The sequence below is a fragment of the Triturus cristatus genome, chromosome 2_2 (genome assembly GCF_964204655.1).
Source record: "Triturus cristatus chromosome 2_2, aTriCri1.1, whole genome shotgun sequence".
In the NCBI taxonomy this organism is placed as follows: Eukaryota; Metazoa; Chordata; class Amphibia; order Caudata; family Salamandridae; genus Triturus; species Triturus cristatus.
This window is the reverse complement of record NC_140582.1, coordinates 765,474,837-765,496,451: the sequence shown is the minus strand read 5'-3', so window position 1 is coordinate 765,496,451 and position 21,615 is coordinate 765,474,837.

Below are 21,615 nucleotides of genomic sequence, written 5' to 3'. Positions count from 1 at the left end.
TCCTTAGCACTTGGTCACTTTCAGTGTCGCTTGACTCTGTTTCTACAGTGATTTTGGGGGGAATTGATCCAATTGACACACTTGATTTCAGCTTCTTTTGCTCATAGATTCTTGGTCATTGAGCATCCTTACTGGTCTCACTATAGTGCTAGTACCTTCACCTCGATCTTCCTGTTGCTCTGGGAGTATCTAGACTGTCACTGTTGCTGTGTTAGTTACTCCTTCTCCTCCTACATGAGCTCCAATGCCATTCTGTGAGATATCAGAAACTGATTTTCTTCACCTGTCTGCTGTTCGTTGCCCCTTTTTCCTTGCTGGTGTGCAAAATGCGGACTTGCATTCACTAGGGTTCTCGGTTCTGGCTAATGGAACACTATTTCTTCGTAAAGGGCTCTTGTTCTCTGGGTATGTGAGGCGTGCACCCAACTTAGCACTCTGGCGTACTTGACAGCAGTATTCGTGATTAAACTCACCTGGTAAGGGCCTTTCAACATTGGCTCCTAACGAGACTTTCTCATATGCTTCTTTCTGAGTACCCAGTCCCCTAGGTCCAAATTATGGCACTGCTCTTGATGCAAATTTGCTTTGACAGCTTCAACCTCTCGAAAAAGAGAATGCACCACATCAGCCACGCCTTTGCAGTACTCAAGTATAATATCATCTGTTATGTTCTCAAGTGCATTTGCAGGTACAGCAGGCAGTCTCATTGCTTTTCCCATTAAAGCGATATGTGGGGAGAAACCTGCCTTACTGTCAGGTGTACTTTGAAATCTTATCAACACCAAAGGCAAAGCATCAGGTCATTTCAGTGAAGTAGATGCACTGACTTTTATCAATTGAGACTTTATGGTCCTGTTCAGCTGCTCTACAATTCCAGAAGCTTAACATAACATAATATGTGTATTTGGAAAGCGAAAGTTGACCCAGAAGAGTATCTCTGCGCTGAATAACAAATGTTTGTGGTCGATAGCTACAAGCAACCTCTGTTCCAACTGCAATGCTGCACACAACATCTTGGAATTTCATTATTAAAAATGAGTTCCTTGATCTGACACAAGAGAAACTGGAATTCCGTACCATGGAACTAATTCTCTCAACAACAATTTAGCTACAGTCTGACTGTCATTTCTCCATGTTGGGTAGACTGTCACCCATCGGGAGAACATGCACACTATAAATACGATATATTTCAGCCCATTATAAACAGACATCTCAATAAAACACCCATTTGCCTCCTCTTGAGAGGACCACCCATTCTCCCTATGTGACTCAGTGTCACCTGTATTCATTTTCCTACATTCATTTGAGGAAATGTAACACAATGGTGACACATTTCCTCATGAAGCATCCTGAATCTGGTTTTAAACCACGTCTTTTTTTTTTGTAGTCCTCATATTTGACAAAGGCTATGAGCGAGATCTTCCTGAAGGTCTGCAAGATCTGGGCGCCAGGTACCTTCTAAGATCTATGCTGATGCCTTTTCCACTCACAGTTAATAAAGAAACTGGTGGTATCCACCACCGATCTCGTCAACCCATTGAGCTGGTCTTAGTCCTTGGACAACAAAACGAAACAAAACAAAAAAGGAACAATGGTGTCATGCATGTGAATAGCCGGAATCAAGAGAAACAAAGGGGACCCACATTTTTTCTTTCTTAGCTGACCCCAATTGGCAGGCTAGTCTCACAATATGTCTTGCAAAGTTTATCCAGCCCACACCTGTAGGGGGAAGTTCAGAGACCCATTTCACACAGATTTCCTTGCGCGCTATTGTCATTAAGATAAATAACAGAGATCTGATGTTTTTCCCACAGTTGTTTTTATCCACCCCAAATATAACTAAGGGAAGGCTTACCTCAAAATTGCAGCCCAGCATTTTTTCTAATACATTACCCACTTCTTGCCAGAAGATCTGAATGGCTGGAAATTGCCAACAGAGGCATTTCGGACAGCATCTTCCCATCTTGGCCAATTTCTTGGGGGACCAGTAGGCTCTGTAAAGGTTGAACTAGTGATTTCTCCTAAGTGGAGCCGAAGTTACTGAGGTCCAAAGTGTAGTAGCTGATACTTGCCATAGGTTTTGGATATCACAGCCCGGCATGTCCAGCTTCCAGATTTCTTCGGCATGGGTCCCACGTTATCATCTCCTTGAGCTAGTACTCAGTACCACTTGGACACCTCCGTCCAAACCCTCCCATAGGTGGGTCCCCAGAGCTAGTCCAACCCCTTCCTTAGGTATAAGTAAGGAACCTCTGTAAGCAGAACTTTAGATATTCCTGGACGAAACTCTGAAGCTGAATCCTGGAACTTCGATGCTCTACTAAAGGCTAGAGGACTGAAGAAATCTCCCTTGGGGTCAAGGAGTGACTTCCCTGCTTGGCAGGCACCAACAAACCAATTTTCTGGTCTGCATCTCCGAAGCTCCCGCCAGACTCCGAAGTATTTGCAGCCCAGGAAGAGGATTTCCAGACATCTCAGAGGCCAACCGAGTCCAAAGCAAAGCTGAGACCCGCAGCCCTCGTGAGTAGTGTGGAACCGGAACTCCTGGTCACTGTGCACTTTTGCAAGTGCATTGACTTCTTGACATCTCTTAAAGTTGTGCTTGGGGTAACTGGTAGCCCCCCCCTTGAGCAGAGAATCCACTGAAGATTGTCAGCTTAGTCACCCCGAGTGACCCGTCGGCAACTAGTTTGTGTTTCCTCTTGAGGTCCCTTTGCGATCCCTGGTCTGTCGACTGGTGGGTCCCTGTGAAGGCAACTTTGATTTTCCTTGGGCTTCCCTGGTTGCTCCAGATGTGCCCTGACTCCCAGCCAAGTGGTGAGTCCCTCAGACCTTGCTGGTCGGCACTGAAGCATCTTTCTCCTTTCTGCTTGGGTTGCTGTTACCAAGGCTTGTTGTGTCCTATCCGGGCACCAATGCTGCAGCGCTCGACATCCTTTATGGGACAGCTTGAATCCAGCTCCTGGTTGCCCTTGATGCCGCCTGGTCCTCGTGGCTGAAGAGTCAAGCTTCACCTGAAATCACCCGACATCGGTGGGCATCCGCCTATCCTCCTCCTGGTCACTGGCAAGTAACCCAGACTCTGTCCCCTCTGCTTTCAGGTTCTTCTAGACTTTGATCCAGGCTTGGATCTCTTCGGACACTTCGCATCTTCCCGGCAGCAGCACTTCTTTGCCAGCTCCCATTGAAATCTACGACGCGACCCGACACCATTTGACACCTTTGCACCCGGCTTCACTGGGTGAGGTAACTCGAGTACACCGGTGCTCCCGTGGGTGTTGACCCTAGAACTTCCTAAGTCCCAAAGGGTTTGGTCCTGACTTGTTTCTAAGTGTCCCTAATCTTTAAAAATCTAACCACGACTTTCCCCAAAGAAGCTAACAGGAGCTTGTGGCTGTGTTCTCACACTGCACATGGCCCCCGTGAGTGTCCTGTGTCACTACCTTGGGTGGTTCCTTGGGGTCACAGTGATTCTACAGGCTCTAGGCCTTGTGTCTAGTTAAGTTGTGGTTCTTATACCACTATTTTAGTATATGGTTCGCCTTACCCCTAGGGCCTGACGTGATTTTGTGCTATTTTACTGTGATATTTGAAGTGTAACTTATGTTTTTGGCCTCTAGTCTCATAAAGAGACTAGGAGGGTATGTTTAGAAATAAATACATGTAGTTTATATATATAGCTGGTGTGGTTGCCTTTCATTTAGCCATTCAAAAGATTATATAGACTGGTAAAACAAGCTGCTTTACATTCCTTCAAGACTTAGCCTGAAGGCTGCTCTCCATAGCTACCATTAGGACAGCTTTCAATTAAGGTTGTCTTTAACCTATCATCCATAAGGGGTTGTTTGGACTGGTATATGGTGCCCACTATAATTAGTGCGGTACAAAAGGGGGTGGTGATGGACGGAGCATCAGAACCAATCAAACACTCACACCCAGTCAACAGATCAGAGTTTGATCCATCCCATTCTTTAGCCCACTCTGCCACCCCAGTTCAGACATAGCCATATGCAAATCAGTCTGACCCTGTGCCTCATGGGAACAGTCCAGCCCGAAATGCCAAGCCATGCCTTCCCTGGACCAGAAACAAGCTTCCTAGGACCGGTTTCTGTCATTTCAGCCGTCTTCAGCCAGGCTAGCTTGAATCCAGTGGCAAAGTGAGCAAGGGACTCACGTCTGAGCATACCTTGCCAACTAATGGCGAACAAAGCGGTACAAAAGGGTGTGGTGATGGACGGAGCATCAGAACCAATCAAACACTCACACCCAGTCAACAGATCAGGGTTGGATCCATCACCGTTCTTTAGCCAACTCTGCCACCCCAGTTCAGACATGGCCATATGTAAATCAGTCTGACCCTGTGCCTCATGGGAACATTCCAGCCCGAACTGCCAAGCCATGCCTTCCCTGGACCGGAAACAAGCTTCCTAGGACCGGTTTCTGGCATTTCAGCCGTCTTCAGCCAGGCTAGCTTGAATCCAGTGGCAAAGTGAGCAAGGGACTCACGTCTGAGCATACCCTGCCAACTTATGGCAAACAAAGCAGTACAAAAGGGGGTGGTGATGGACGGAGCATCAGAACCAATCAAACACTCACACCCAGTCAACAGATCAGGGTTTGATCCATCACCATTCTTTAGCCCACTCTGCCACCCCAGTTCAGACATGGCCATATGCAAATCAGTCTGACACTGTTCCTCATGGGAACAGCCCAGCCCGAACTGCCAAGCCATGCCTTCCCTGGACCGGAAACAAGCTTCCTAGGACCGGTTTCTGGCATTTCAGCCGTCTTCAGCCAGGCTTGCTTGAATCCAGTGGCAAAATGAGCAAGGAACTCACGTCTGAGCATACCCTGCCAACTTGTGGCGAACAAAGCAGTACAAAAGGGGGTGGTGATAGACGGAGCATCAGAACCAATCAGACACTCACACCCAGTCAACAGATATGGGTTTGATCCATCACTGTTCTTTAGCCCAATCTGCCACCCCAGTTCAGACATGGCCATATGCAAATCAGTCTGACCCTGTGCCTCATGGGAACAGTCCAGCCCGAACTGCCAAGCCATGCCTTCTCTGGACCGGAAACAAGCTTCCTAGGACCGGTTTCTGGCATTTCAGCCGTCTTCAGCCAGGCTTGCTTGAATCCAGTGGCAAAATGAGCAAGGAACTCACGTCTGAGCAGGCTAATATTTTGTTCATATTCCCTTATTTTACTCTTCCCCATTTTGTGCTTATTAGCAGCTAAATTGGTTAGTTTTCCCCCCAGGAATGCTTTAAAAGCATCCCATACAATATGTGGTGGGGCCGTACCAACATTCTGCTGAAAGAAAAACAATGTTTCCTCTTTCAACGATTTTACTATCTCTGGGTCTCGCAATAAGGTTCTATCTAAAGTCTACCTAGTCTGCGCAGGCGGGAATTTATCTGATATCACCAAATAGACCACTGCATGGTCAGTTAAATGTAAAGGTCGATGGGTTATCCTAAGGGAGTTGTTATTGAGTTACTGGTCTATTAAGAAAAAATCAATTCTCGATGCGTGGGGCCGTTTTTTATTTTGAAAAGTGTACTCTCTCTCCTGCTTTTAGTCTCCAAATATCTACCAATGCTAGAATTTTTATCAAGAAATGGACACACTCCCTCATTTTGGAGGAGTTTACTGCTGGCCTAGAAGTTGATTTATCCAGGGCCGGGTCCAGCAGGATATTAAAATCTCCACCCAAAATAATATTATATTTTATGTCTGGTGACTCTTGACCATTAGCACTTACATGTTGAGCTTCTGTACTCTGGCCCTTCCTCTCTAAAGCTGCAACATTCGGAAGCGCATTTCTTGTTTCTAATGTTGTTTGGGATGTCGAGGAAAAGCTAACCCCAATGAGGATATTAGAGGAATCCTCACTCAGCAAAGGGGAAAAACGATTCTCTAGAAGTATTGCAGGATCTATTTCCTCAATAGTGTCCGGAGAATCCATTATGGGAGTCTTCGTCTGATTTAATTGCGACTCCTCCATATTCTTAATCTTAAAATAAGATCTTAAAGAAGGGGTAATCCTAAGTCTCTCTCCCAAGAGATTAATAACTGGTACTATGGTCTTTGCACCCCTTTTCGTAGTCTTGCTGGTGCTATTACGTGTAATACTCTGGACTTGTGCGCAACCTGGGGTCGCAATCCCTAATGGAGCTTTTGTGGTGGTACCTGGATTCTGAAACCCACCATTACTCTGTAATTCCCCTGGACCAAAATCTGTGTTCCTTAATGTGCACCTGTTTTTTTTTCCTACCATTTTAGAGTTAGCAGGAATTTGAGCATTCAGCGTATTTTCTTCTAAGTCAGCTGTTGTTCCTCCTTTTTTAAATGATATAGCTGTCAAGTCCAGTCCTTTGCTAGATGCAGGAGATTTTGCTTTCCTGCTTGTGTGCAATATTTGTGATTTCTATTTGGGGGGCATAGAGGATGTCAAAGTTCTCTTTCCTCCCTCCCAAAGCTCTAGCAAAATTCTGGGAAGAAGTCTGCTGGGGGAAAGCAGGTGCTGGCTCTGCCTCCAACACCCTGGAAGCTAATCTGAGCTGCCACACGCCGATCACGTCGGAGCTCGGGAGATGCGAAGAGGCAGGGGGAACCCATGTTTGGCTCTCCAACTCCCCCACAGCTACGCCGCCGGGGACACAGCCCACCGCATCCTGCCTAAATCCAGAAACACGGTAAGGACGGTGAGGACAGACGTCGAAAACACCGCACGACGTGGGGGAGAGGTAAAGGGCTGCAATTCCCCTCAGGCAAATGTTATTCGTGCGGAGGTTTCCGAGATTGCGGCCGGCGCATTCAGCAGGCCGCCATGTTCCCCCCGAGGCCAAGCTTGAGTTGGTCGACCGAACCGGTATTAAACCACTTCTGCCTAAATGTCCTAAGCATATTGCCCCGGTCTACATGAGTAAGACCCTAGCAGTGTTGCGTCATGTGTGGTAACAAAGTGTCCGGTTGCACAGGTCTTCCATCTGAAGAAATCCAAAAGTCATATGCATTCTTTCCATATCCTGCCCTGATCCAACCCTGCAATTATGCCTGAGTGACATTTCCTTTCATACTCTTAAGTTATTCCCATGTGTCTGCTATAGACATCAACATTGAAAAGATGGAGTCCTAATGAGATTCACCATTCTCTAGTTGGCAGAGGTATGCACCCTTTCTAAGTAGGGACCATAATCCTGGTCAGAGTAAGTCAGATACACACCCTAAATGAACCTGTGCTCACCCTCTAGTAGCCCGGCACAGAACAGTCAGGCTGAACTTAAGAGGCAATGTTTAAAGTATTTGTACAACACTTAAATTACTCTAACATATTGAAAACACCACAAAAAATTCCACACCAGTTTAGAAAAATAGTGAATATTTATCTGGAAAAATCAAGACCAAAATGACATAAATCCAATGAGTAGAACTTCATATACAAATTTTATGTGATTAAATCCCAAAACAGTGCTTAGAACTCAATAGCACTAAAAGATTACTTGAGGTCGCGCTAGACCGGGGTAAATCCAAAGTTTAGGCTGGCTGCAAAGGAGGGCAGGCCGGCAACAGAACCCACCCAAGGTCTTCAAAACAGTACCTTGGATGGAGCAATCGTCGGTGTGGAAGACTCCATGCATTGGTTCTGGTTCACACAGTTGGATGGATGAGTCAAAGTCGAGCCTCGCAGTCGGGCCCGCGTCATCATCGAAACCCTTACGATGCAGGTGCTGCATCATCGCCAGGCCTCTCAGCGGTGTCTTCAGATCTGTGCTGCATCACCGTTTAGCCTCACAGTCGGGACCAGCATCGTTGCCGAATCAGCACTGCGCTGAAGGACAATACGTCAGGGCACTGCATCTGTTCCGGTCTGTGCAAAGTCATCACTGTGTTGCTCTTTGCAGGAAAACAGCTGCAGAACTGACTTTTAAGGCTCAAGGCTCATTTGGCACCCTTTGGCAGGACAGGACTCACCGTTACCAAAGTCCAGCATCTGAAGCAGAGTTGAAGGAAGTTTTAGATGGCCCTGAGACTTCAAGAACATGGGGCAAGCCAGCAGCCCTTGGAGAAACTTTGGTTCAAGGATGGAGAGAGCAGGACCTTCTCACTCCCAGGCAAGAAGCAGCAGGCAGCCGGTCAACACAGCAAAGCAGATAGCAAAGTGGCAGTCCATAATGCAGCACAGCAACTCTTCTTCCTGGCAGAATGTCTTTGGTTCCAGTTAAGTTCTGAAATGGTGGTGTTAAGGGTACATTACTTATACCCAGTTGTGCATTTGAAGTGGGAGAGACTTTGAAGATCACAAGGTCCCTGCCTTTTCTGCCCTGACTCCAGACTCACTACAGGGGGGTATGCAGCTCTTTGTGTGGGGACTGGCACAGCCCTATTCAGGTGCAGGTGTCAGATCCTTCCTCCCAATCTACCTCAGGAAGGCCAATCAGCCTTGTGATGGGCCATTAGGATGCAAATGTCACACTCCAGCTCCCTTTGTGTGTTACTGTCTAGAGGGAATGCACAAATCCCAGCTGTCACCCAACTGTATTCAGAGATAGGAAGAGGCACAGAACAGTTAAAGGAAGGAAATGCCAACTTTCTAAAATTTACATTTTCAGACTTGATAGGCGTAGTACGCGCAGCCGTGCTACGCGGTGCTCCGTGAAGCTGTAAAAAAACTCTGCGCTAAGTGGAGTTGCTTGTTCTGCCCATTTGCGTGATGTTTCTGCCAAATGGTAATGTGAATTGCGTGTTCAGGGGGAAATATCGCGCAAACTGCACTATGCGGTCACGCACGGGCGCGGCTAACTTGTTTTTCTTCTTTGTTATGGTGCTGGGGCCTACGTTTTTCTGACCTTTTTTATTGATTATCTTTCCCTGTGTCTTGTTAAGTGTTTATTTTGTGCTGTTTTCTACTTTTTGTGTGTTTTTTACTGCGTTGTGTACTGTTTTTCTATATTACTTGCTTTCTCATTTTATTTACTTTCTTTCTTCTTCCCTTCCCTTACTTTTATACTTTCTACATTTTTTCTTTTGACTCCGCCCTCCCCAGCATCATGGCTGAGAGTGCGACCTGTGGAAAGAAGAGCTGCCTTCCTTGCGGAAAGCGGCGCCTGGAAGGGGTGCAGCCCCGTGCCTTGTTTTCTTGCAGCGCCAACTCCCCTCCACCCTGGCAGCAGGCAGTAGGCCTGGGTCCGGGTCCGGGCTTTGGGAGCACCAGCAGTGGTAGGCGAGGGTGTGTGGGGCAACATTTCACTGCTCTGGGGTCCGACGCAACCATAACCAAGTGACGCACCAGTGGTCCGATATCCTGGACTGAGAGCAGGACCTGCTGGAACTGCTAGGTGGAGAGGTTGTAGGGCTTGGTGAGTAGCTAATTATAATTAATATTGTGTATGTTATCTTTTCCCAAATAGCAAGAAGGTTTCTGCTCACATGCAGGTAAGTTACGTTTAAAAATCTTTTATTATATGATCATTATTCTAGACAGGTGCTTGGCGCTACCTAATAATCGTGCTTGTTTGCAATTTTGCACTCGCTTAGGCCGATTATTTATGAGAACTTAAGTTAGGTAATGCATACTAGAGAAACGCCTTACCTTTTGTCCTGTCACTAAGATAGGGGTAGTAGTTAGCTACTTAGTATTAGTTAGTAAATTAGTGGCTCTCATTTCAATCCTTGACTCCTTAGTAGAACCTTTTTTGCAGTTTGCATAGTGAGTGACTAGCATCCAACCAATTTAGTGTATGCAATATGCATGTGTCCATCTATGCATCTAAAACTAAATGCAAACTAAGTGAATTGGCCCATTAAAAGGGTTGGAGATGATTGCAAATGAGATCTGAACTTAGAAGCAAATATAAAACATTTTTGCAGTTCAGTCCAAAGTCTTTGGAATTGCCAGGCTAGGTAGGTTAAGGATTCAGGAATCGGAATTGAACTGTGGAATAATAATGATAGGACATTCCGTGACTGCGATACTAGTCTACAAATAGTCGATCTGATTTAGGAAAGGTTACTGTTATTGCAATTGCCATTTCCTGTCAAAAAATATTTTTGGAGCAATTATTTAATATTCATTCAACACCAATCATTTTTTGTCTCTTTATTTATGTCTTACATGATCATGACCATCAGCATCCAGGGGCAAGAAGATGAGGTCGTCCGAGGCGGGTGCGGGATCAGGAGGTGCCTCCCGGGAACGGTCCTCATCGGATGGCTCTGCAGGCCCCGGTATGTCCTCCTGTTGTTAATGTTAATATATATTTCCCTAACTTTTACTGCTCCTTATTTTTTGGAACTATATTATTTCTGTTTCTTAATTTTATTATTTCCCAAATCCTCTTTGATCTATCTGTTTCTAAATTCTTGTTATCCCTGCATTACCATAACTTAGTCATTTATATTTCTAGGGTCTTTTTTTACCTCAAACTACTGCCTCTGACTCTGTATTAGTCTGTCTGCAGCTTGCTTTCGTTAGGTTATTCAGTTATCTTTCCCTCTCCCCTTATATATTTTGTGGACTGTCTAGTGGTGGTACTGTAACGACTCAGAGATCCATTTTGTTCTTACTACTACTAGTACTACTTCTCAGCTGTGCAGATTGCATTCCCAAGTAAGGTATTCTATGCATGTTTGTTGAGATCAGAAGGCTTTCTTTTACTTTCTCATGCTCAATAAGTTAATGATGGTCACGTTGGACACCCTAAAGTTGTGTATTCTTCTCATCCAGGCCTAGTATTATTATATTACAACAGTTGTTGATTAAATGGTTACCATGCACCATGGCCGGAAGGAAGTATGACGAGGAGGAGGAGGAATACTGCAGCATTACATTTTCCAACCAAGAAAACCCTATGTCCGATTGTCCACTCTTTTTCTTTTCAAAGACTCCTATTCACCAATAGCTCTAGCCACTGAGTCCACTCCTTCACACTGTCCTCTTCTTGAGAGGCTTTTTTAAAAATTGCCACCAACAAAATGCCCAACCGGATATTTTATTATTTTTGATAGGACATAGTGTCTACTCTAGTCTGTGTACCCGAATTGTACTGATTTGTTTGGTGTATGTATTGTATTCAATCTTTTTTTTTAAAGTTCAAAAGATCTTTATTAGAGAAGTAAAGGTGTCAATTCATAATAAAAACTGAAGCATAACAGCAATATAATAAGTAAATAAAGCATGTCTGTGGAGATAAACATGAAGTTAAGAGATAACAAATAATTGAGGCTATATAACAGAAATCAGTACTAAGAGTAGTATGCAGTAAAATAAATCATGGAAAATAGAAAGGAACAAAAAAGGTCAATCAGGGAGGTTTGGGGACCTCCTGCTGAAAGGGAGGCAAATGAGACGATCGCTTAGCGCAAATATCAAGGTACAAAGTCACAGGTAGCCAAAGGTCATGTCGCTTTTTAGCCATATTAAGGGGGTAGATAAAAACGGTATCTAGCCTGTGGTTATGGCACACATTGTACCACCATGCTCTAAAAGAAATATTAGCAGAATTTTTCCAATTCACTGTAATTTGCTGGAATGCAACAGCTAGTAACAAATCAACAATCTGCACGTTAAAATCAACATCTGCCCAGCAGGAAGAGAGACTGCCTAAAAAGAGATTGACAATGGAAAAGGGAGATGCAGTGTGAAATATGACATTAATCTGGGCCCAACCTTGTTTCCAAAAATTATGCACAGCAGTACATGAAAAAAGCATGTGAAAAAGAGTAGCCTTGGGAGTCGAACAAGACCAACAGCAGTCAAGAATTAGAGGAAACCTTTTGTTCAACAAATGGGGTGAAAAAAGAAGTCTGTTGTAAATAAAAAAAAAGGGTCTGCGTAAGGGAGGCAGCTCGGGATGATTTGCAAATTTTAGTCCACACTTTATCCCAAAAAGAGGTGGGCCAAGAGATACCAAGATCGGACTCCCACTGCTCCTCTACCGTGGATTTTGGTCTGGGGGAGAGAGTCGCGCGTAATGAGCGATAAATTAATGAGGCAGTATTAGAAGTACGAAGCGAGGAGTGAAGGCGCAGAGTAGGGTTGGACAGATCGGGCTGGGTGAGAGAGTTGGAGAGTTGGATATAGCTGGACATTACTGCATTCTTGAGCGTGAGGTACTTACGGGCAAAGGAGGAGGGGAGGTTGAAATTTTGGGAGAGAACCGAGAAAGGCAAGAAATCAGAGCCGGAAAAGAGGTGGGATACCCAGATCAACCCTTTTTGTCTCCAAGATTTCCAATAAAAGGGCTTGTGATTAATGAGGATGCAATTGTTATACCAAATGGTAGTGTTGAGAAAATCGGCTACAGAAGAAGGAGGGTTTGGGGAAGTGGAAAGAAGAAGCTTGGTGGTGAATTTATGAATGGGATTGGAACTGAGCTTGGGTTTACGAGAGAAAGAGAGAAATTCAGCGAAAGTGAAGGGAGATAGAGAGAGACGTTCAATAGTAAGCCATAAAGGGGGAGAGTCAGCAGGCTCACGGAGCCAAAAGGAAGCTTGTCTTAGAAGGAAAGCCTTGTGATAAGTGGGAAAGTCTGGGAAATTGACTCCACCCTCTGATTTGGGGAGACGGAGCCTGTGCAGGGACATACGCGCTTTTTTTCCTGACCAAAGGAAAGAAAAAAGAATAGTATTGATTTTCTTAAAAAATTTAGCTGGAATAGGAATTGGGATGTTGGAAATGGTATAAAGAACTATTGGGGAGAGCATCATCTTAATTGTGTCAAGGCGACCCCACCAAGAAAGATAAAGTGGGTGCCATCTAGAAGTAAGGTCAGAAAGTCTCTGGGTACATTTACTAAGGCACAGTGAGACAGTGTCTGACAGGGAGGGGGTAATATGCAAACCAAGATATTTGATGTGCGAAGCACTCCAAGTGAAGTTGGACGCAGCAAAATCAGATTTGAAAGTGAATTTTGTAAGGGGTAAAATTTCACATTTGTCATTATTCAGCTTATAACCGGATATTTGGGAGTACTCCCGAACTACAGTTAGAAATGCGGGAATGGAGGTGGTAGGATTCGAAATAAAGAGAAGAATGTCATCTGCGTAGGCAGCAAGTTTAATGTTTGTTTGAGAGCAGTTGAATCCATGTAGATTAGGATTTTGGCGGAGCTTTGAAAGGAAGGGTTCTAGGGCCAGATTAAAAGGAAAGGGGAAAGGGGGCAGCCCTGACGAACACCTCTACCTAAATTGAAGAAAGAAGAGATCAAGCCATTCGCACAAACCGCCGCTCTGGGATTAGAATAAAGGAGAGAAACAAAGGAAATAAAATTAGGACCAAACCCGAACCATCTGAGGGCGGAAAAAAGAAAAGTCCACTCTACTCTATCAAACGCCTTTTCCGCGTCCAAAGCGATTGCTGCTAATGAGTCTTGGAATCGTGAGGATTTGAACAAGACATTAAACAGAAGTCTGGTGTTGTCTGTGATGAAACGACCTTGAACAAAACCCGATTGGGTTGGGCCCAATAAATCAGGAAGAAAGGGATCTAGTTTCATGGCGAGGGATTTAGCGTATATCTTATAATCAATATTGACTAAAGAGATTGGTCTATAATTTTTGCAGTGTTGGGTATCTTTTCCTTCTTTGGGTATTATGCAAATGTGGGCATCTGAGAAAGTGCCAGAAGAAGTACCACTAAGGACAAAAGAATCTATAAGAGAGTGTAATTTGGGAAGTAATAATTTAGAAAATTGTAAATAAAACTCGACAGTAAAACCATCCGGACCCGGGGCCTTATCCTTCTTAAGTGATTGAAGCGCAGTGTGCAGGTCGGAACTGGAGATGGGCGCTTCAAGAGTAGATAAGTCAACTGGAAAATTGGGGGGAGCCTGAATGCTGGAGAAGAAGTTGGCCAGGGATTGAGGAGTAGGGTGGGTTTCAGAGGCATAGAGCGTAGCATAGAAATGAGAAAACTCTTCTAAAATATCAGCATCTGTGTGTTTTAAAACAGAATTAGCATCAAAAACAGACTCAATATTCAGTTTATGTTGCTTAACCTTTAAGTAGTTGGCTAAAACCTTTCCCGCTTTGTTCTTACCCCCATAAAATTTTGAACTAGATTTTAACAGATATAACGAAGCATCATCAGTGGATTGTTTGTTAAACTGCATCTTAGCTTTAATAAGAGTAGTCAAACTTTCCTGCGAGTGGGAGGTATAAAAAGAGTGTTCCAGTTTGTTAATCGTAAGGAGGAGGTTGCTGGTGCGTTGGCGCGCGATTTTACGCTTTTTAGCCACAAAATCAATGATGAACCCCGTGGCTGCAGCTTTATAAGCGTCCCAAATAACATGTTTGAGGACATCGGGTGTATCGTTGATGGCAAAAAATTCTATAGTGAAATCAGTAAAGGAGGCAGTGAATTTGGGATCGAGAAGGAGAGTATTATTAAAACGCCAGCGCTTTGGCCCAATGGCTTTGGGTAAAATATCAATGTTAACTAAAACAGGGGCATGATCAGAAAACAAAATGGGACCAATATCAGCGTGAGTTAGGGACTGGGACATATGATGGGAGAGAAAAATATAATCAATGCGTGACTGGGATTGGTGAGATGGGGAATAAAAAGTAAACTCTTTAGTGGTAGGATTGCATAAACGCCAGGCATCAACGAGGTTGTGCTGGGAGACTGCTTGAACAAATAATTTGTGAGACTTATTAGGGACATAGGAGACTTTGGAGTGCCTATCCAAAAAGGGGTCATGGGGCAAGTTACAATCTCCTGCCATAATGAAGTTATCGTCAATGTATTCAGAAATACGGGAAGCCATTGTGCGCCAAAAGGTGGGGTCAACACCAGTAGGTGCGTAAATGTTGAAAAGGGAAATGGGGACACTCTTCGAGGAAAGTTTGACGTGCAACCATCTGCCCTCAGGGTCTGCCTCAGAAGACAAAAGAGAGTGAGAGAAAGATTTACGAATTAACATAGCTACACCATTTCTCTTACCGTCCCCAGGGGCAGAAAAAACATCGCCAACCCAGCCCCTCTTGAGCTTAACAGCTTCAACATCAGACAAATGTGTTTCTTGCAAGAAAGCAATATCTACATTCAATTTGGCTAGATGAGAAAGAATTTTTTGCCTCTTAATGGGAGAATGAAGACCTTTAACATTCCAGGATATAATACGCACTGACATTAAAGATTATTAAAAGAATAGTACAAAGAAGAAATAAAACATTGAGAGAAAGCCTCGTGAAAAGTAGAAGGCGCAGGAAAAGAAAGAAGTAAAAAGAATATAGAAGAAACGAAATGGACAAAAGCAGGAAGAGGAAGAGGAGACTGAAAAACATCGTAAAGACAGAGGAAAACCAGAGTGTTACTAAAATCAGTGAAACGACAAGATAAAGTCCAGAGATAGTGATAATAAAAAATCCAATGAAAGAGAAAACAGACCATGCGCCAAGAAATCAGTGAAAAAACAAGATGAGAGAGAGAACGACCAAAAGGAAAAGAAAATAAGTTTAGGTCATAGGAAAGGTGAAGTAACAAGGGGATGAAATGCACAATGAAAATAAAACATGACCGGAGAATCCAATGAAAGGTAAGAAGAGAGGAGGAAAGAGAGAAAGAAGAGGAAAAAGGTCGCAAAAAAAGCAATGACACCAATAAATCTGAAGGGATGAAGGGAAAAATCAAGGTCAATAAAAGTAGAACAAAAACATATATGTCATAAAAAATATGAGGAATACTTACAAGGGGTGGATAGGGAGAGGTACGGTTAGGAACAGGATCATAGGAGAACATACGTGGAAACGAGGGGAGGGAGGTAGGACCAACTGGAGAAAGCAGGACACTCGGGGTCAGCGAGACGACCGACCAGAGGAACAAGGCGGAGTTTAGAACATTGAACTGTGAGGGGAGAAAAGTAACAAGGTTAAGCAGCAGCAAACGCAAACAATAAAGACAATTAACAAGCAACGGATAAGGCGGACCAAAAGACTATGACATAAATAACAAATAGTATGTGAGAGGTATAAACTCATCACGAATATATATAAGTCAAAAAAAAAAAAAAAGAAACATGTGAGTTAGAAAAATCAGCAACAACTGAGAACTGGAACAGCATAATAGAACTGTGGAAAGAGTCACGGTGGGCGAGAAGAGGAAGGTCCAGAGAGCTCCATGTCAGACTGGCTGTAAGAGTTCAGGAAACTTCGAAGTCGTGTAGGCTCTTCATATGTTGTAGTTTTATTGTTGTAGGTGACTTTGAATAAGCACGGGTGGAAAAGACCGTATCGGGCACCAATAGAGCGGAGTTCAGGTCTCATGTCCAAAAAGGCCTTACGCCGGTTCGCAGTGGCTCTGGCATAATCCTGCGCAAAGAACAGGTTGGAGCCTGACCAAGTGAGACGAGGGGAGGCTCTGGCTGCTGAGAGAACTTTCAACAGGTCTGTATACTCCAAAAAATACATTATTACACCCCTGGGCTTTATTGGTGTGGGTAGAGAGGAAGAAGCTCTTCCAAGTCTATGAGCACGCTGGATATTGAGCGGTGGATCTTCGGGTAAGTGTAAAAGCTTAGGAAGGAACGACTTGAAAAAATTGACAGGGTCACTCCCCTCGCATCCTTCCACCAGGCCGTAAAGGCGGAGATTGTTGCGCCTATTCCGATTTTCCAAGTCCTCCACCTGTTTCTGGAGAGAAGAGACTTGCGCATGCAGATGGGTAACTTTGGCTGCGGAATCCTGAAGAGATGAGACATCACGTTCCACTGTCGACACCCTTTCATCCATTGAAGCCCAGTTGTCAGTAAGAACCTGCAGCTTAGCGTTGGTTTCTTCCATAAAAGGGCGCAAGGCCCGTATCTCTTCAAGGATCAATTCCATCGAGATGGTCGGAGAGGACGTGGGAGGCGAAGGCGGATCTTTTTTCAATCTTTTAGACACCGTTTTTGCAGCAGGCTGTGAGGAGGATTCCCCATGTGACGCCATCTCACTGGGAGGTAGAGATTGGGAAGCTTCTAAATGGGCCAGTTCTGTAAAAAGCCTGGAATTTTTAATATAATTGCGCTTAGGGACCTTGCTGGGACCCTCAGCCATCGATTCGTCTGTGAAATGCAGGTTTGCCGGGAGCACACCAAAAGACCAGGAGCGAAACAGGTACTCTGCGGGAGCAGAAGAGCGTGAAAAACACAATAAAAAAAAAAATTTAAAAAAAATAAAGTGCTGCTGAAAGGAGTTGTGCCAGGCCAAAAGAAACGGCAATGCCAGGAGTCAAGAGAAACAAAATAAAATCACAAAATGGCTGCCGAGAATGAGGAGGAAAAAAAAAAAAAAATGCCCAAGAAGTCACAAAAAAAGTAATGCGAGTCAAGAGAAAGTCACCTGGAGATAATTGGTTGTGGCATCTGTGTCCTCTAGGATGCTGTGGTCATTATAGGTCCGTAGTATACATGTAGGACTTGAAAGTGCGCTAAATGCGCTGCTGAAGTAAATCCAGGCAAACAGGAAACAAAATGGCGGTCGCGGCCGTAACAGAGCCGCGACCAGAACCAAGAAGGGCAGCAGAGTTGACAAGAAGGCTGTAACGGCGGTAAAGAAGGGCTCAGGACATGCCCGTCACCTTAACATTATCGAGGCTCCCCTCCAATGGTCGCGCACAACGCGCGAAACCGCCGTTGTGTCCCGGCTCGGACGGAGCTCTACTCCGGCGCCGCCATTCTCCTCGGCGCCTAGCCACGCCCCCCCTATTGTATTCAATCTTGCTTGTGAAAAAACAAAAATAGGGGGAGGCGTATATGGTATTTAAAGAATGTGTAGTATTTTTTTCCATGAGTACCGACCACCAGTGCCAGGGCCAGCGGGGAAGATTACGCCAGCCTGGAGCGAGCAGATGTGGTAGCTGCAGAGTGTGAGCCAGCAGCAGTGACGGACGGTGGTAAGTCATTTTCCTTTCCTATTGCCAATCAAATTTATATAGTATATAGTAGTATATACACTTGCTGCAAGGGTTTACACTGTACAGTGTACTGTTGAGACTAAGGACCTCATTAACGGCGGTGGCGGTCCTTCCGCCATCATACAGAAAATTCTCATTGCCAAATAAGGATGGTGGTGGGAATCCTAATGTGTCCATTGCGGATGGACGGTTCCGCAAGGCGGTCCTTCACTGCCTACCTTGTGGAACCCGGAACCAGAGCAACATTGCGGCGGTGCCTTGCGATTACGGTATCTCTTTCTGCCTGTCTTTTTGCAGTGGTTATCCTGCTGCAAAAAGACAGGCGGAGACTGAAATTGGGGGCCCATTGCGGGCCACCTCTGTGTGTGGGGGGTGCACTGGGGGGTACCCATGGTATCCCCCTGCAGTTCCATGCAGCAAGTGGCAGGCCCCACGTGCTGCCTGCCATGTAGTGCAGGGAAATGTGGTGCAAGCACTTTTAACATTGCGGACGGTGCTGCAGCTAGCAGCACCGCCCCAATGTTCAAAGCCCAGGATGCAACCACCAGTATGGCGGGCGCATCCTAATCACGGTGGTGGGACCGCCGCATGACTAGTGGGTGGTCCCAAACACCGTTACGATGGCAGGCGGACCAAGTCTGCCCACCATCGTAATCAGCCCCTAAGTTCTAAACAGTTGAAGAAGACACCCTTTACTTAGCATTAGCAGGAGTTGAGTAACTAATGGCCTCTTCTCGTCTTCAACTCAGCAGAGAAAGTTTTATGAAGAAGACTAAGGGTCATATGTACAAGTACCTATCGCCACCACAACATCACTTTTATTGAAGTTGTGGTGGCAATAGGGGCTTAGCCTTATTTACAAGGCAGCGTTAAGCCACTTATCGTGGCTTAAAGCTGCCTTGTAAATAAGGCCTCCTTTCACGCTATGGTTAGAGTGAAAGGGGTGGTTAGTGGGTGTTGTGGTAGGCGTTCCATCGCAACACCCATTGATTTTGATGCAACCCCTTATGTACAAGGGGCAGCATACATAGAAGGCAGCACCAAAATTAAGACCAGGGAAAACCTGGTCTTAAGTTGGGGAACGAGGAGAAGTGCATTATTTCTCCTTGTTTTTGCTTTTTCCAAAATGTCATTGATTGTTTATGTACAGAAAGGTCCCCCATCCTGTACATAAACAATCTTTAAAAAAAAATCAATGTTGTGACTTTCATGTGTGCTGCATTAAGCAGCACACATGAAAGTCACAGAATGGCATTTCAGGATTGTTTATGTTCAGGAAGGGACACCTTAATACACATAAACAATCCTCCCCTGCACGCAGACACCCTTGCACTATGGTGCAAGGGTGGCAAAAGAGGAAGGTGCACCAGTAAGAAGTCCAGGTTCAAACAATATCTTTGAAATATTCTTTTAATTTTCTTGTAAAAAGACTCGCAGCCAACGCGTTTCGTTCCACACTGGAACTTCTTCAAGGCTGAAAACATGCAACATAACCACATTTAAATACCAAAAACACCACAGAACATCACATGACACAAAGATACATTCTATCCGATAGTCGATTTTTTTCAAAGCTACCAGAGACAAGTAATACATCAATTAAAAAAAATATAAATAGATGTGGCAAATTTGTCATTTTTGTGAATTTTTTGATGTCGTTCACATCTATTTATATTTTTTTGAATTGATGTATTACTTGTCTCTGGTAGCTTTGAAAAAAATCAACTATCGGATAGAATGTATCTTTGTGTCATGTGATGTTCTGTGGTGTTTTTGGTATTTAAATGTGGTTATGTTGCATGTTTTCAGCCTTGAAGAAGTTCCAGTGTGGAACGAAACGCGTTGGCTGCGAGTCTTTTTACAAGAAAATTAAAAGAATATTTCAAAGATATTGTTTGAACCTGGACTTCTTACTGGTGCACCTTCCTCTTTTGCCTTTCTTTCATATAACTGGTCTACAGTGGAGTCGATCTACGGCGTGCTCCAGGAAGATTTGTGCACAGGAACTGAACCTTTAACTCAAAAATTTGGGATTTGAAGTGCTTAACTTATGGTCAGCCGTAGCTTGGTTTCTTTGCATAAACTATGGTGCAAGGGTGTCTGCACTGGCATTACACTGCTAAGTGTAGCGCCATCGCAGGGGGAAAGGCAAGGCTGCACCATATAGTTGTAAATATGGTGCAGCCTTGCTTTTCAGAAGTGGCGGAGTGAGACGTTAAGACATGACGGCTAACGCCTCACTCAGCCACTTCCTTGTACATATCCTCCTAAGAGTCAGACCTTGATGGGTTGATGGAAAAGGAAAAGAAGGATAGAAGGAGGAGGGATGGTTGATGATGACATGTAATATATGACTGGCAGAGAAGGATGCATGGGTGAAGGGAGCCCGTCGATGCATATAGGAGGCTGATATGGCATGGCTGGTTGAAGCACAATGGGTGAAAGCTGAAATAAAGGCTGCCTGCTTGGGTGGGTGAAACTGTATGGGTGAAAGGAATCTTCCCAGGGGTTTGATGGGTTAAACTCAAAGGCAAGCAAGGAGGACGCATGGGTGGTAAAATGACAAAAATCAAATACATGTTGGTGAAAGGTTTGTTGAGAATAACATAACATAATAGCCATGTTTGGATGGATAGATGCCTGGATGTTATTCAATCATAGTTGAAGACTGGACTAAGACAATGTAGAAGAGAATTAAACTGTGCCAAAGTAGCAAAGCCAAGTGTGAAGAATACAAAATAATGCTAGAAGAACAATGCAATGAGAAATGGAAGAATCCCTGGGAAGAAGAATAAAAGGAATGTTTTCTTTCAAGGTTTTTGATTCAATGGTTTACTTTGAGGTTGTATTTCATACTACTCCCTCAACTCACAGTAGTTTGCAAGCACAACATATATATTATGTATGTATGTATCCAGCCATCTTCAATCGCCTCCCTCCGACTCCGAGGTCCACTCCCTCCCTGCCCATGTAATTCCGACAGTGTCAGCAATGGGTGGCCTATCGGCTGCATGGTTACAGGGTGAAAGTGAAATTGAGCATTTGCCATTGATTTAACAGAGTATGGACATAATAATAGAAAAAGAGATAATTGTGTAGTACAGCTGTCTTTCCTACAGACAGTAGTAAAGTAACGTGAGTCTATGACGCAGGTATGTCTGTCTAGGCTGCAAGCTGAGCTAGTATGCCTACAAGATTAATTTAGCTAAACAATAGAGAGAAGAATACTTGTCTACTCCATAATGCCTGAATCACATCCAAATCGTAGGGACCGAGGAATCGAGGATACCACAAATGTTATGTACTGCTAGTGCCACTGTGCCACTTTAATTGTATGTGTATAATTTTATGTGTTACTGTTTTGCTAAGAGCATTGGTTACAATTGTCTTTTTTCTTTCTTGATATAGACATTCCCTCCCAACCCACCAGGCAGGATATAGCAGCCAAGACCCGGCAACGGAAGCTGGAGGCCATCAGGGATGAATATCGGCGATTGGTGGCTCTGGTGGAGGAGACGGAGGAGGCAGCAGCTGCAGCCTCCAATGCCCCGGGCCCCAGCCAGGCCCTCCCAGTGCCTCCAGTGGTATGGCACCTTGGTCCGGCAGCCGCACACCACAAGTCAACCACTGCTACCCACCCCTGTTATTCATGTAAAAACTTTCAGCTCCCCATGGTCCTCCGTATGGCACACCTAGAGACCAGGATGGAGG